This window comes from Catharus ustulatus, chromosome 1 (assembly GCF_009819885.2).
Source record: "Catharus ustulatus isolate bCatUst1 chromosome 1, bCatUst1.pri.v2, whole genome shotgun sequence".
NCBI lineage: Eukaryota > Metazoa > Chordata > Aves > Passeriformes > Turdidae > Catharus > Catharus ustulatus.
The window spans coordinates 30228063-30239956 of NC_046221.1; positions in this window are offsets into that span (position 1 = coordinate 30228063).

Sequence of the window (11894 nt, forward strand, 5' to 3'; positions counted from 1 at the left end):
TTGCAGATGCCTGCTTTGCATAAGACTGAGCCATTTTCTAAGCTTCTGTGACTCAATCTCCAAACAGCTCTTGGTAGTTGAAGGAGAGGACAGCTAAGACACCAGTTCTCTCTGCTCCATTAGAGGAGTCACCAGAGTCCCCAGAAAGGAAAACACTTCTCACTGTTACACTACAATAAACCAAATCTATAAATATATAGATTGTCATTATGCCCTATTGATAATCTAGCTAAGGGACTAAAGTGTACTACTATCTATATATATATTTAAAAAACATATGGTTTGTAAAATAATAGGCTGTCAGCAGTACATGCCAATCTATTTAGCATGAATTGAGACAGAGATGCATTATAGAGAGAAAGCTGACACCTGCGGAGTTTCTATTTCCCCTATGACACTGTGCACGAACCTTGCCTCCAGACCCTTTGTCTTCACACTTCTCTGACACTGTTCCTTTCCCTGTGTTCCTTTTGTCTCTCTACTTGTCAAACTGTTGCTCCAACACCTGCATTTTTTTATATATTTCCTACCCAGCACTTTGGAACAGTGCATTTTTGATCTCACAGATGTATGAACTGAGGCATTGTATTGAGTTTACAGGAAAAAGAGTCAAATGCATATTCAGAAGAAAATAAAATATCATAAGCTGTTTCCTGAAAAGTATCTATTCTGTGCAAATAGAGATTTTATTTTTTTCAAGACAAAGTAGATAATTTCCCCCACACCTGAAAGCCACCATTTATTCTGTAAATCAAAATACTTTTTTTTAATATGCAAAACAATGTACATAGCATTAAAGCAAAATAGCATGTTTTCATGGATATGTAAAAGAAAGCTAAAGAAACAAGGGGTTTGATTCACAGAACTGAAGGTGGACCCACACTCTTATACAGAATCAGGGCTGCAATTCATGCAGGTGAGAAGTGTGTTTTCTTCATGTTAATAGGACATAAACCTGTATTAGCCCGGTTCAATGCCTCCTTTTAAAAATTCTTTTGTACTGATGGACAACCAAGCAGATAAACTGATACCAAATACCTAGAAATAAGAGACCTATGGATCTATGCAGATCAATACATTGGTTCTGCAGAATATGAGTGAAAGCTAAAATAGATAGCAACATTAGTGAATAAACAAACTGAAATGACAGAGGGGATTCCTTAATTATAAGGAAAAATACAAAGCTTCTTTCTTTACAAGATCTTTCACTAAACCTCTTAAAATCTTCTAAACAATTTATGATAAGAAATAAGGTCTTCAGATCTTAATTAGTTGAAGAGACAGGACAGTTAAATGGCTAATTCCAAAACTAAAAGGAAGTCCAGAACAAGGCAGTGTAATAAAAGGCTGTGGAATGATGGGTGGTGTGATAAGGTAAATAAGGAATGTCATTTTCTCTTCCAGTTTAGGAACTAGTGAGACTCAAATAAAGGGAGTAGGTACCAGCTTCCAAGTGACCTGAGAGTTGTAGCTCTTCATGCAAATGGAGCAACAGATACTGTTAGATGCTAGAAGTTTGCCAAGGTGACCAGCTAAACTCATGTCTATAATCAGTGACTATTTAACATGAGAGAACACTGAAAATGAAAGAGTCCCTGAGCCACACTGCTGGGAGTCTGAGCAATTATTTTTGAAACACCAAATGTGCTCATTTGGTCTTTTTTTCTTTCCTTGTTCTTGAACTTCTGTCTCTTGCTGTCCATTTGCAGTGGTGTGCTATCGACCTGCAGAATCTCTGCTGGGATCCAGTACTGTCTCTCTCAGGACAGAAATGGTACTGGATGTCTCTCAGAAAGAGTTAAGTAATTAGTCCAGGCACATCACAGGTGAATACTGATATGGTAGAGAAGGAATAAGCTCAATTTTTTATAGCATGGTGCTTATAAATCTAAGGTTGTAAATTCAATCCCTGTATGGTCTGTTCACTGAAGAGTTGGATTTGATGATCCTTGTGGGTCTCTTCTAAGTCAGAATATTCTGTGATCTGTATCACTTGTATGGCTGCTTTAAATCCAGAAGGAATGTGAGCTCATTTCCATAATGCTGCACCTCCAGAGCTAGTCTCGCCCAGCTTATATGGCTCAAAGGCATATCTCTTATTCTGGATGATACTCATAAATTATTAAAAGGAAGTGTATATGTACTGAGTCCAGCTGCCACTGCAGAAGAGAGACTGTACTGTAAGACTCAGAGCTGGTCAAGATGGGTTTGGGCAGTTTTCACCAGTATCCCATCAATATTGGGCATTACATGAGTCCCAATATTCATTTATGCATTTGTGAATAATCTTGAATATTTCAGCTCTTTAGATAAGAGATTATAGGAAGCTGGTGACTTAGATTTCTCACTTTTCTTGGTCCCATTATCAATGCTGATAATCCAAAAGTTGTTTCAATGCCTTAGAAGTAATTTTTTATGTGGGAGAAAGGGAAAAACTCTTTTCACATAGGTATTTCTAAGAGAGTTTAGACAGGATTTTACTTTAAATCTTTTTAAGAGCAGTTCTGCTTGACTGACCAGCATAGCTGATTCTAGGCTCATACATGGGGAAATAGCAGAGTGCCACAAGCACCACATTCAATGCTATGTAAATGCTCCCAAAATGGAGGAAGTGGAAGTGATTAATTAAGTGAGAAGCTTTTGTTATGATTCTTTTAGGTTTTAAGGGTGAAAAATTGAGAATGGATCTCCTTAGAGAGGAAGGAGAGAGAATGGCACATCTAAAGGATGCAATCTATCATCCTAAACATTGGTAAGTGACATTTCCTTAGGCAGCTGACAGCTAAATATGTCTAGGTTTTTCAGTTTATGCTAGTAGAAGAAAGGAGGAGTCTTATACCCTTATTTCTTAAAAGAATATCCACAATTCAGTGAGCATAATCTGATCCACAAGTTTCTGGTAAAGTTTTACTAGCATGGTTAGCTACATACCATTTTCCTGTGTGGACATTTTGAGAGGAAAGTGTTTTTTGCTTGTTTGTTTCATATATGTTTTTTAATAGCTTTTTTTTAGAAGTCTGTGATGTATTAGAAAGCATCATGTGCACAGAGGAACTGCAGCCCTTCCTGTAAATTCAACAAACTGGTATATGCTGAAAGCAACCCCTGAATGATTTACCCTTTTCACAAAGAGAGGTGAAGAGAAGGAGAGGGGTGGGAAAACAACAGGTTTTTTAAATTATATTAACACTCACTACCTGCAAAAGCATTTGTAGAGAGTTACCCAAATCTCCTGTGGGCATTTCAGCACAAGTCCAATACAGAAATATACCAGAAAGGAATAACTAGCTGATTGGGCTACAGGCCAATCTCAGCTACAACTGTATGGTATCATAAAACACCTTGGCCCCTTCCACAAGAAGAAATAATCAAGTCTCCATGATACTGTATTCCTGAGGAATGTGGTTTTTCCAGATAAATTTCATTTTCTGAGTCACTGTTAATTTTCTTCAGGCCTACATACAGTTCACATTCCTGTTAAGGCAACACCTTAAGAAAGTATTGAGACGGTCAGAAAGCAATAGGAAAAGAATGCTAACAGCAATTACTTCCTCTAAAAGACACCCACAGTTGCTTGGGTGTTTTAAAAATATGACAGGTTAGATTCAGCCAGGAGGCTCAGCGAGCCAACCAACACTCTCCTTGGTTTCCTCTCCAGAGCAGAGATCCCCAGACACAGCCCGCCAGCAGCTCACACCACTGCCTCACTGTCCTCTTCAAAACTCTGTCCAACTGGGAATGAATACAGAGTCTTATTACTGAAGTTATTGCTTTAAGACTCACCACTATTGACAAGTCAGTAAAAATCCCTTCCCATGACTTATTCTAAAAACAAAAATTTATAAATAACACCCCAAACAACTATATATTGCTGCATAAAGCTGTTGCCGAAATTATTTTAATTAAGTGATTAAGATTGGGCACAATACTATCTTCCATACCTTATTAGAATACACAGCAGTAGTTCAATGCTTACAAAGATTTACATTTGTGTTGGAATATTATTCATGAATAGGGAATTTAAAATACCACTCAAACGTGCCTTCACACAGTTGGCCAAATAAAGCAAAGTTGTTCAACAAGGGACTTCTGTGTTAGAGACCTTGAAAATAATGGCTTAACAGTATGCTAACTTGTTGAAAAGAATCTCATCAGAGGTCTGTCCAGCTATGACATGTTATGGATTTACTTTGGACTGAACCAATGGGCTGAGCTATGCCACCGAGATGAAGGAATATAACTTGAAAGATATATATGTCTGCTTTAAGTAGGAATGTTCATTCATTAGCTCACTGCTTCATTCACTATGTTGTGTGCAAACTGCTGCACTAATGAATGATTCAATACAGGTGCCCTTAAAGCACCATGCAGAGGAACAAGCAAGATACTTGCCATCATGACTTTCCTGGTGGGACAAGGAATTTTTTCTTGGTTGCACTGGGATCCTTAAAATGTACAGGCTATACTGCAGAAAGTAATCTTTAACCAAAAATAATGTACACATTAAAATGCTTACAATCCTCCCTCATATCTTCAATGTTTCAAGTTTATTTTGGGGGAGTAAGGGATAGAAGAGGTGAGTCTTTTTGAGGTGCAGGCTGAGCAAAACTGTCCAGAACAGCAGCTCCAGGGGCCATTGAAATAATATACAAGCTTTCACAGTGCAAAGTATGCTAAAGTGGGTCATACAGTTTATTTCCAGATGTTCTCACCCCCAGTATTTTCTAATGATTTAGATGAAATCCATAAAGACTCCCCGTATGAGGCTGAAATGGTGCAAAAATGAACAAAACCTGTGCAGAATAATTTATAGGGATATAAAAACAGAGCAAGTAAACAAATAAACAAAATCACATAGTCCCTGTATTTAGAACTGAAATTAGTAAATTTTCAGTATTAATAAAATAATTTATCAAAGCTCACAGAAAGCCTTTTTTTCCACCTGGAAAATTTCCAAGCTCAAAAAATATTCTAGCTAGAAGAGAAAGTTTAGTAAATACCAAAAACTGGCAGAAGAAGCATAAGAGGAAACAGAGAAAAGACCAAGCAATGTAAGTGGTAAAAGCTCTCAGGTAAAGCACTGTGAAATGAATGCCTACGTGAAGAAGCCTTCAGTTTGTTATTGTTGAAGTCATAAAGTGTCTGTAATGAAGATTGTCAAGCAGTCATTTTTGTAATCAGTCCAAGAAGCACATATGTGTTTTAATAAGTGGGCTTGAAATATAAACAGGGGCGTTTTCTCAAAATGAAGCAGAGCATAAAACCATAGTTTTGGTCACTGGAGAGAAGCCTGCCTGTTTCAGTAGAGATGAAGACAATGCATCAGATAACATTATATACAGATCTGAGCCAACGGAGTTGCTTTTTGGCCCATATATATGGAGCACAAAATATAATTCACATTTGAATCTATGGGCCCAAAGATTGGTAGATTACACTAGAGGATTTATGGTTCTTAAATGAATACATGTGCTATAAGGCGCTTTCACATCACAGACCTAAATGCTTTCTGTTCGGGAAACACCAAACCAAACCAAACCAAACCAAACCAAACCAAACCAAACCAACAAAACAATAACCCAAACCTAAAACCAACCAACCAACCAAAATAAGAAAAATAGACCTCAAAGTCTTAGTACCTGTAGTCTTTCCTCTCTCTCTTGTAGCTGTTATACCCATTTAGCAACGGAGTAGACTGTGGAGAATCCGTGTTAAGAAGGACAGAAGACCATAAACGCATATGTGATACATTTGTATAAGTTTTTTTTTCTGTCAGACTCATCTGCACTCCAGCTCTAGCTGAAGAAAAACTCTCTGTGCCTCCTTGGTGTATACAGCCATATATAAAATTCCATAATTTTTGCAGTGTTCTTTGTGTTTGATTTACTTGCTTTAAACTTAATTGAAACTCACTCATCAATACAAATTGCAAAGCAAATTAGACAGTACTGCACTTAGCAAAAATTACTTGAATTGTACAGAGTAAGGAAGTTGAAGGCAGGCTAATATCAGAAATATAGTCTTTTGATTGTTAGCAAAGCATTAAAACTAGTGATACTTTCTTCTGTTATTTAACGTAATTTTTCCATTCCATCATGCTCTTTATTGTGGTACTGGTATTTATAGTACATGAGTGTTTTCTTTTTCACCACCATGTATACCCAGGTTACTTTTTCCTTGCTGATTTATACCCATGAGATACTTTTCGGTCTTCTAACTTGATCTGCTGTACAAACTGTAGACCAAGACACAGCAATTTCTGCATCAGCTGTACTACCTGTTCTATGCTGGTTGTCTTTCTGGGAGATATGTCACAGTTCAATTAAAGAACTGCAACAGATGGAAAATTCAGCACATTGCTATGTAAGAATTTGTTCCAAAGATTACCTACTATCAACAGATATTTGTGTTCTGTTTCCAGCTCAGAATTGTCAAAATTAAATTTCCAGTAGTTCCATCTGTAACATTAACTGGATTATGATCAAATTACAACAATAATTAAAAAATACAAAAATAATTAAAAATACCTTATCAGACTTCATTTGTAACAAAACTGGTCAAGAGCAGATTATGATGAAGTCTCCTTCTAGCCCAGAGTAAACTGGGCTTCTTCAGTCTCAGGATGAAGCAGAACTCATATCTTTCTTGTAGTTTTCTTCTGAACCCCTTCTAGTTTGTAAAGGTCCTTGACAAAGCATAAATGCTAGAACTGGATGAAGTATTCCAGGAACATTCTCATTAATGAAATACACAAATGGAGTATCACCATCTCCATCTGTATGCCGCTGATTAGACAGAAAAGAATTGCATCTTATCTTTATTCTTGTAGCTCACCTTCTAATTAGTATTTAAGTCTTTTCTAGAGGACTCAGTTTCCCAATAATAATTGCTATGTAAATTCTTTTTCCTTTGGCCTGTTTTGACCACACAAAAATATTGTGTTTTAATGAATCTATTGCAATGAGCACTTCAGATTGACTCATTCTTCTTTCATCATTATTAATTTTTCATCAAATTACTTTGTTACTTGTAAGTTTTTCTATTGGTAATCTCACATTTTCCACACATTGCTAAAGATGCTGCATGGCACTGGAGAAAGAACAGATCTTCACAGGACCAAGCTAGAAATATTTCCCTTCTGTGACTATAACTCACCTGTACTTATTTCCTTACTACCTTCATTTCAGTCAGTCTTTTGTATGATTTTTAACAGATTTTTCATTTAAAATATTGGCATTAATTATTTTTTTCTGCAACTTCCCCAGAATTCAGTAATTAAAAAATATTAGTACACTGAAATAAACTACCTTAGCTTGCATCAAATCTACTATCTGATCCTGCCCATCAGAAAAAAAAAATGTTCAGCAATATTTCTAGCTACTGATGGGATATAAAATACTTTTCATTAGCTTTAAGGTAGAAATAGATCTTCCTGCCTTTTCTGACAAAACACATATGAATGAACAAATCTGCCTTTTGCATATTGTGATCCATGTTTTTACTATCCTTGCTGAGAACAGGATATAAACCATTACTAAGATCTCACTTTTTCTTTATGTACTTCATGTATTGTTTCTTATTTCCCTCCATCCTCTACAGAGTTTTTCAAAGATATTTTCAACTTCCTGTATCAATTGTCCATATTTCCCCAGAGTCAGTTTTAAATTCATTGTTATTACCTTGTTTTCAGTTGTGTGAATTTTTATTTCTGCCTTCATTTTGCCCTCGACCAACAGAGTATTTTTAGGTTAAAGATGTTTGTTAAGAATTGCTAAGTAGTATGTCTTTTCACACTGAATTTATCAAATCTGAATTGTATTTCATATTTTCATATTTAAATGTTTCCTGACACATAATTTTGCTCACATTTTTTCTTAGCCTTGGGAAAACAGTTTTCTAAAAGGCAAAATATATACATTACTAGTAAAGTACTGCCAAGGCAGATATTGGCAAAGTACACAGATGTTTCTGATGGGAAAAAAATAACAATCTTGTGCTTCCTTTTCACAAAATACACATGAAACTAAAGTTAATTCCAAGAATACTTTGGGTTGCTGGGGTTTCTTTTACCCACCACATTAAATTAATAATGTTTGGCTTGATTTTCAAATAAACATTTAGCAGTTTAATTCATTGTTGGCAATGATTTATCTGAAGGATAGTTTTAGAAGTTAACCATAAATTCTATATTTTTAGCCTGCTCTAAATCGTGTCCTCTAAGATTTGGGAAAAGTTCCTTAGTTTCTCTGTGCCTCAATTTCCCAACAAGAATACTGAAATAACAGTTTTCTAACACAGACAGATATTATGTACATATGCACAAAATTATGTCATGTCCAGGAAAGTATGCTGAGAAAGACATATAAGTATGTCTGATTAAAAAAGAAAACCATTTAATGTATCCATCATTAGACTAAGTGCAGAACCATCCTAAAACTGTACCTAGTGCTCCTTTGCTATTTACGTTTTGGAAAGTACAATTCGGAAAGGGAAATTGTGTCTCTGTTCCACTTCAGAAGTTATGAACGTCTTAATTTTGAAATTAATTATTGCACACGCTTACATAAAGCCACTAGTACTAAGCATTTTTGCATTTCCTTTTTTTTCCTATGAAAAATCTCAAGTTAGTCAAAAATTGATTGGTACTTTTTATGGGTTTTTTTTTAAGGTTGTATTAGTAGCAGAGTAATTCGTTTAGGCATCTTTAGACTTTTAGACTTTTCGACTTTTCAGTGAATGGCACAAAAAACAAGCTTAGTTTGTGTTGTCTGATTCCTTAGCTGAAGCCTGTGTCAAAAAGTTAGTGTATGTAGCAAGTGACAACCTTGCCAAATAGGCTGAAGAATAGAACTTTGTTCCTTCAAAAGCAATAGTGAACTGGACGTAGATTCACTCAGAAATTATCACTCAGTAATAATTTATGTGCTTAGACAAAAAAGACTAATCACTTGAGGCCGTACTGATACTGTCTCTTGGTGATTTACCAGTGGAACTGGTAAATAGAGGTCTTTACAGAATCATAGAAAAATAGTCAATGCAAATGTGGAACATGAAGGCTGCTACAAGCCTTCAATTTCTCTGTTTTGTAGCTGATCTGACAAGCAATTTGGTCTTTAACACATTTATTTCAAGAGCACACAGGACAATGATTAATTGTTTTGCTCAGGCCAGCAAAGATGTTTCCTCCACTGCTGCTTCAGAAGTGACTTGCTCACATTTAGGTCTTACATCATGATCTCTAAATATTTTTCCTTTACAAAGAGAGAACATTTATGGATACATCTGATATACAAACACTTCAGTTTTGAAAGGAAAGATTTTGTCTTATTTCCTACCAATTATCATTTATGTCAATTCAGAATATGTATAATATATATGTATTTCAATATCAGAATATGTATAATCTACTTCTAAAGTACACAAGTTCAAGCCCAAACATCTTAGACCTTAGCAGCTGATCCAGATTTTTAATGCTGAAGTGCTAGAATTTCCGTCCCAGCTTGAGGTTATGGGCAACAAAGTACTGAGAACTTCAGTTCACAGGCAGTTTTTGTCTATGTATGTGTGTGTACACCTAATTTTCACAGTTTAAATAAAAATTAACTTACAGAATCAGGAACTTGATTACAAATATCTACACTTTCATATTTTCCTGCTTGGTTGAAAACATCTTATTAATTTTAGCTCACTAAAACACAACCCAGCTGTAATTTGACCCATTTTGAGTAGCTATGCTTAAAACCGGTGTTATGCTTTCAGTACTAAAGACTGATAACTTGATAGCTCCCCAGGGTTTGTTGGTTACAGTTTAAGTACAGAGTTGACATTACATGCTATTTTTCTGAAAATCCCAGCAGTGATATTACAACTGAGATACTGGTAATTGAAGATATAGTCAAAGATTGTTAGAGTGTGAATGTCTTCAAACATACAGTATCATTCACTAACCTGCAATTTCATTCATTTTCAGGTGCCTTCAATCTTACAAAAATGGAACTGTAAAACCAAATGAAAACAGCAGTTCTGAAGTACTCCCTGGGCCAAGACAAAACCAGCCTGGATTCTCTCACCCTTACTCACAGTGAGCAGTAGGCTACTCTGTAAATAGTTCTCATTATTTCAATATGAATAAAGGTCACCCAATCCGGTGCTTGGGGATTGCATAATAATTCTTCATCTGTACTTCCTCAGTATTTTAGAAAATATGCACAACTCACTCATTCTTTTTTCACAGTTGAGAAGCTGGTGCAGAGCTAGATCAAATGAGTTATCCTATACTCTTCAACATGGCAAAGGAAGCCAAAAATAAAACCTCATTTATTTTTCTGAATGGATTTCAATAGAACAGGGTAGTATTCTATTAGACTTTCTGTTTCTGCACCATTTCCAGAAAGCTCTATTTCTAAGAAAAGATGACTACTATATTTGTTTTTTTTATTAGTCATTTCTTAGACCATCAGTGGATGCAAGTAATGATGCTGTCTCATCCCAACAAACTCTTATTCCAAATGCAGAAGAAAAAAATTACCACAGGTAGCAATCCTATGAATCTGAATGATTTAAGGCTTTCATGCAGATTAATGGAGTGTTTTATTCTATTTCCCAGAATTTATGTGCTTGTTTTCTCATAATAAAGGAAGTTTCTAGCTTCTGGCTGTGAAGATAGCCTTGACAATGTAAACCAACATACTTTCATCTTGTTGAGTCCTCATCCTCACCAGCTAAAACAATAGCATCAAGAAAGCTAACTTCCCCCATTCATCTTGTCAGGGTGTCAGCCTTGAAGCAAAACATACACGCTTGAGTACCAACACTGTTAACCAATTCACTGCTTATTATCAGATCAGAAATTACCAGTCAGCACAATTAGACAGCGGGTGGACACTTGTGATGTTCTTGACATGCAATCACTTGAAAATGTTGAATACACTATTGGTAGGAAAATAGAGAACAGTCTACTAATTTTAAAATGCACTTTTCTAAAATAAGTATCTGTGTAAAGCTGCACCCTTAAGTTTTTGAATGCTTTCTAAACATCTTCTTCTGCATATCTAAACCTCTCACAAACAGTGACTCTTGAGATTTCTTTACCTCTAAATTTGGTGCTCTATGACCAATTGCTGCCTGACTGCCAAATTCCTCTGCCATGACAGGGCCTCCAAGTTCTTTGAGAGAATATTAAGAAAGAAACATTCTAAATTGGCACAAAAGGACGTAGATGCACATTTATTAATTGATTGAAACAATCAAGCAGAAATTATTAAAAAAACTATACTAACATCATCCTTCTAGTATTGCAAGAATGAGAGGAGAAAATAGGACCACACAAAACCTGCCCTCTCTTCAAAACATCCCAGATAAAAGTAATTTCCAGTTACTACATTTTCTGTCTAGAAAGAAAAATACATTACCAATTGCTTCTGCGAAGCTTACTGTGCCCACTTAACAGAATAAGAAACATTAGGCTAAAAATGTGATTCAGCAGGAAAGCAGTGGCAGAGATGGGAAAGGATGCCAAGTCTCAATACAGCTCTCTCACTCTGCCTCTGCTCAGGTAGCATCTTAAGCAGGCATTGCAAACCCTGCTAACAGCTGTTTTGAAAAAGACTTATCTGCCCTCTGGCCCCCACACCTTGAATGACTGAACTGAAGCATGAACACAGAGCCACAGCATCAAACACACAGGCTGCATCCCAAGAACATTGCTTATATCCTTTGCTACAGAACAGGACCAGGAGCAAATTTATGCAATCAGTACACACAGCAAATACCTGATTCCTGGAAATTTCTCACTTGCCTTTTCTCCTTACCTGCATTCTTTTGCTGGACATAACTTTACTGGCAGCTTTTCTCAAAACTTTTTTTCTGCCAACATCTTCCCCTCTCCAGCTCTG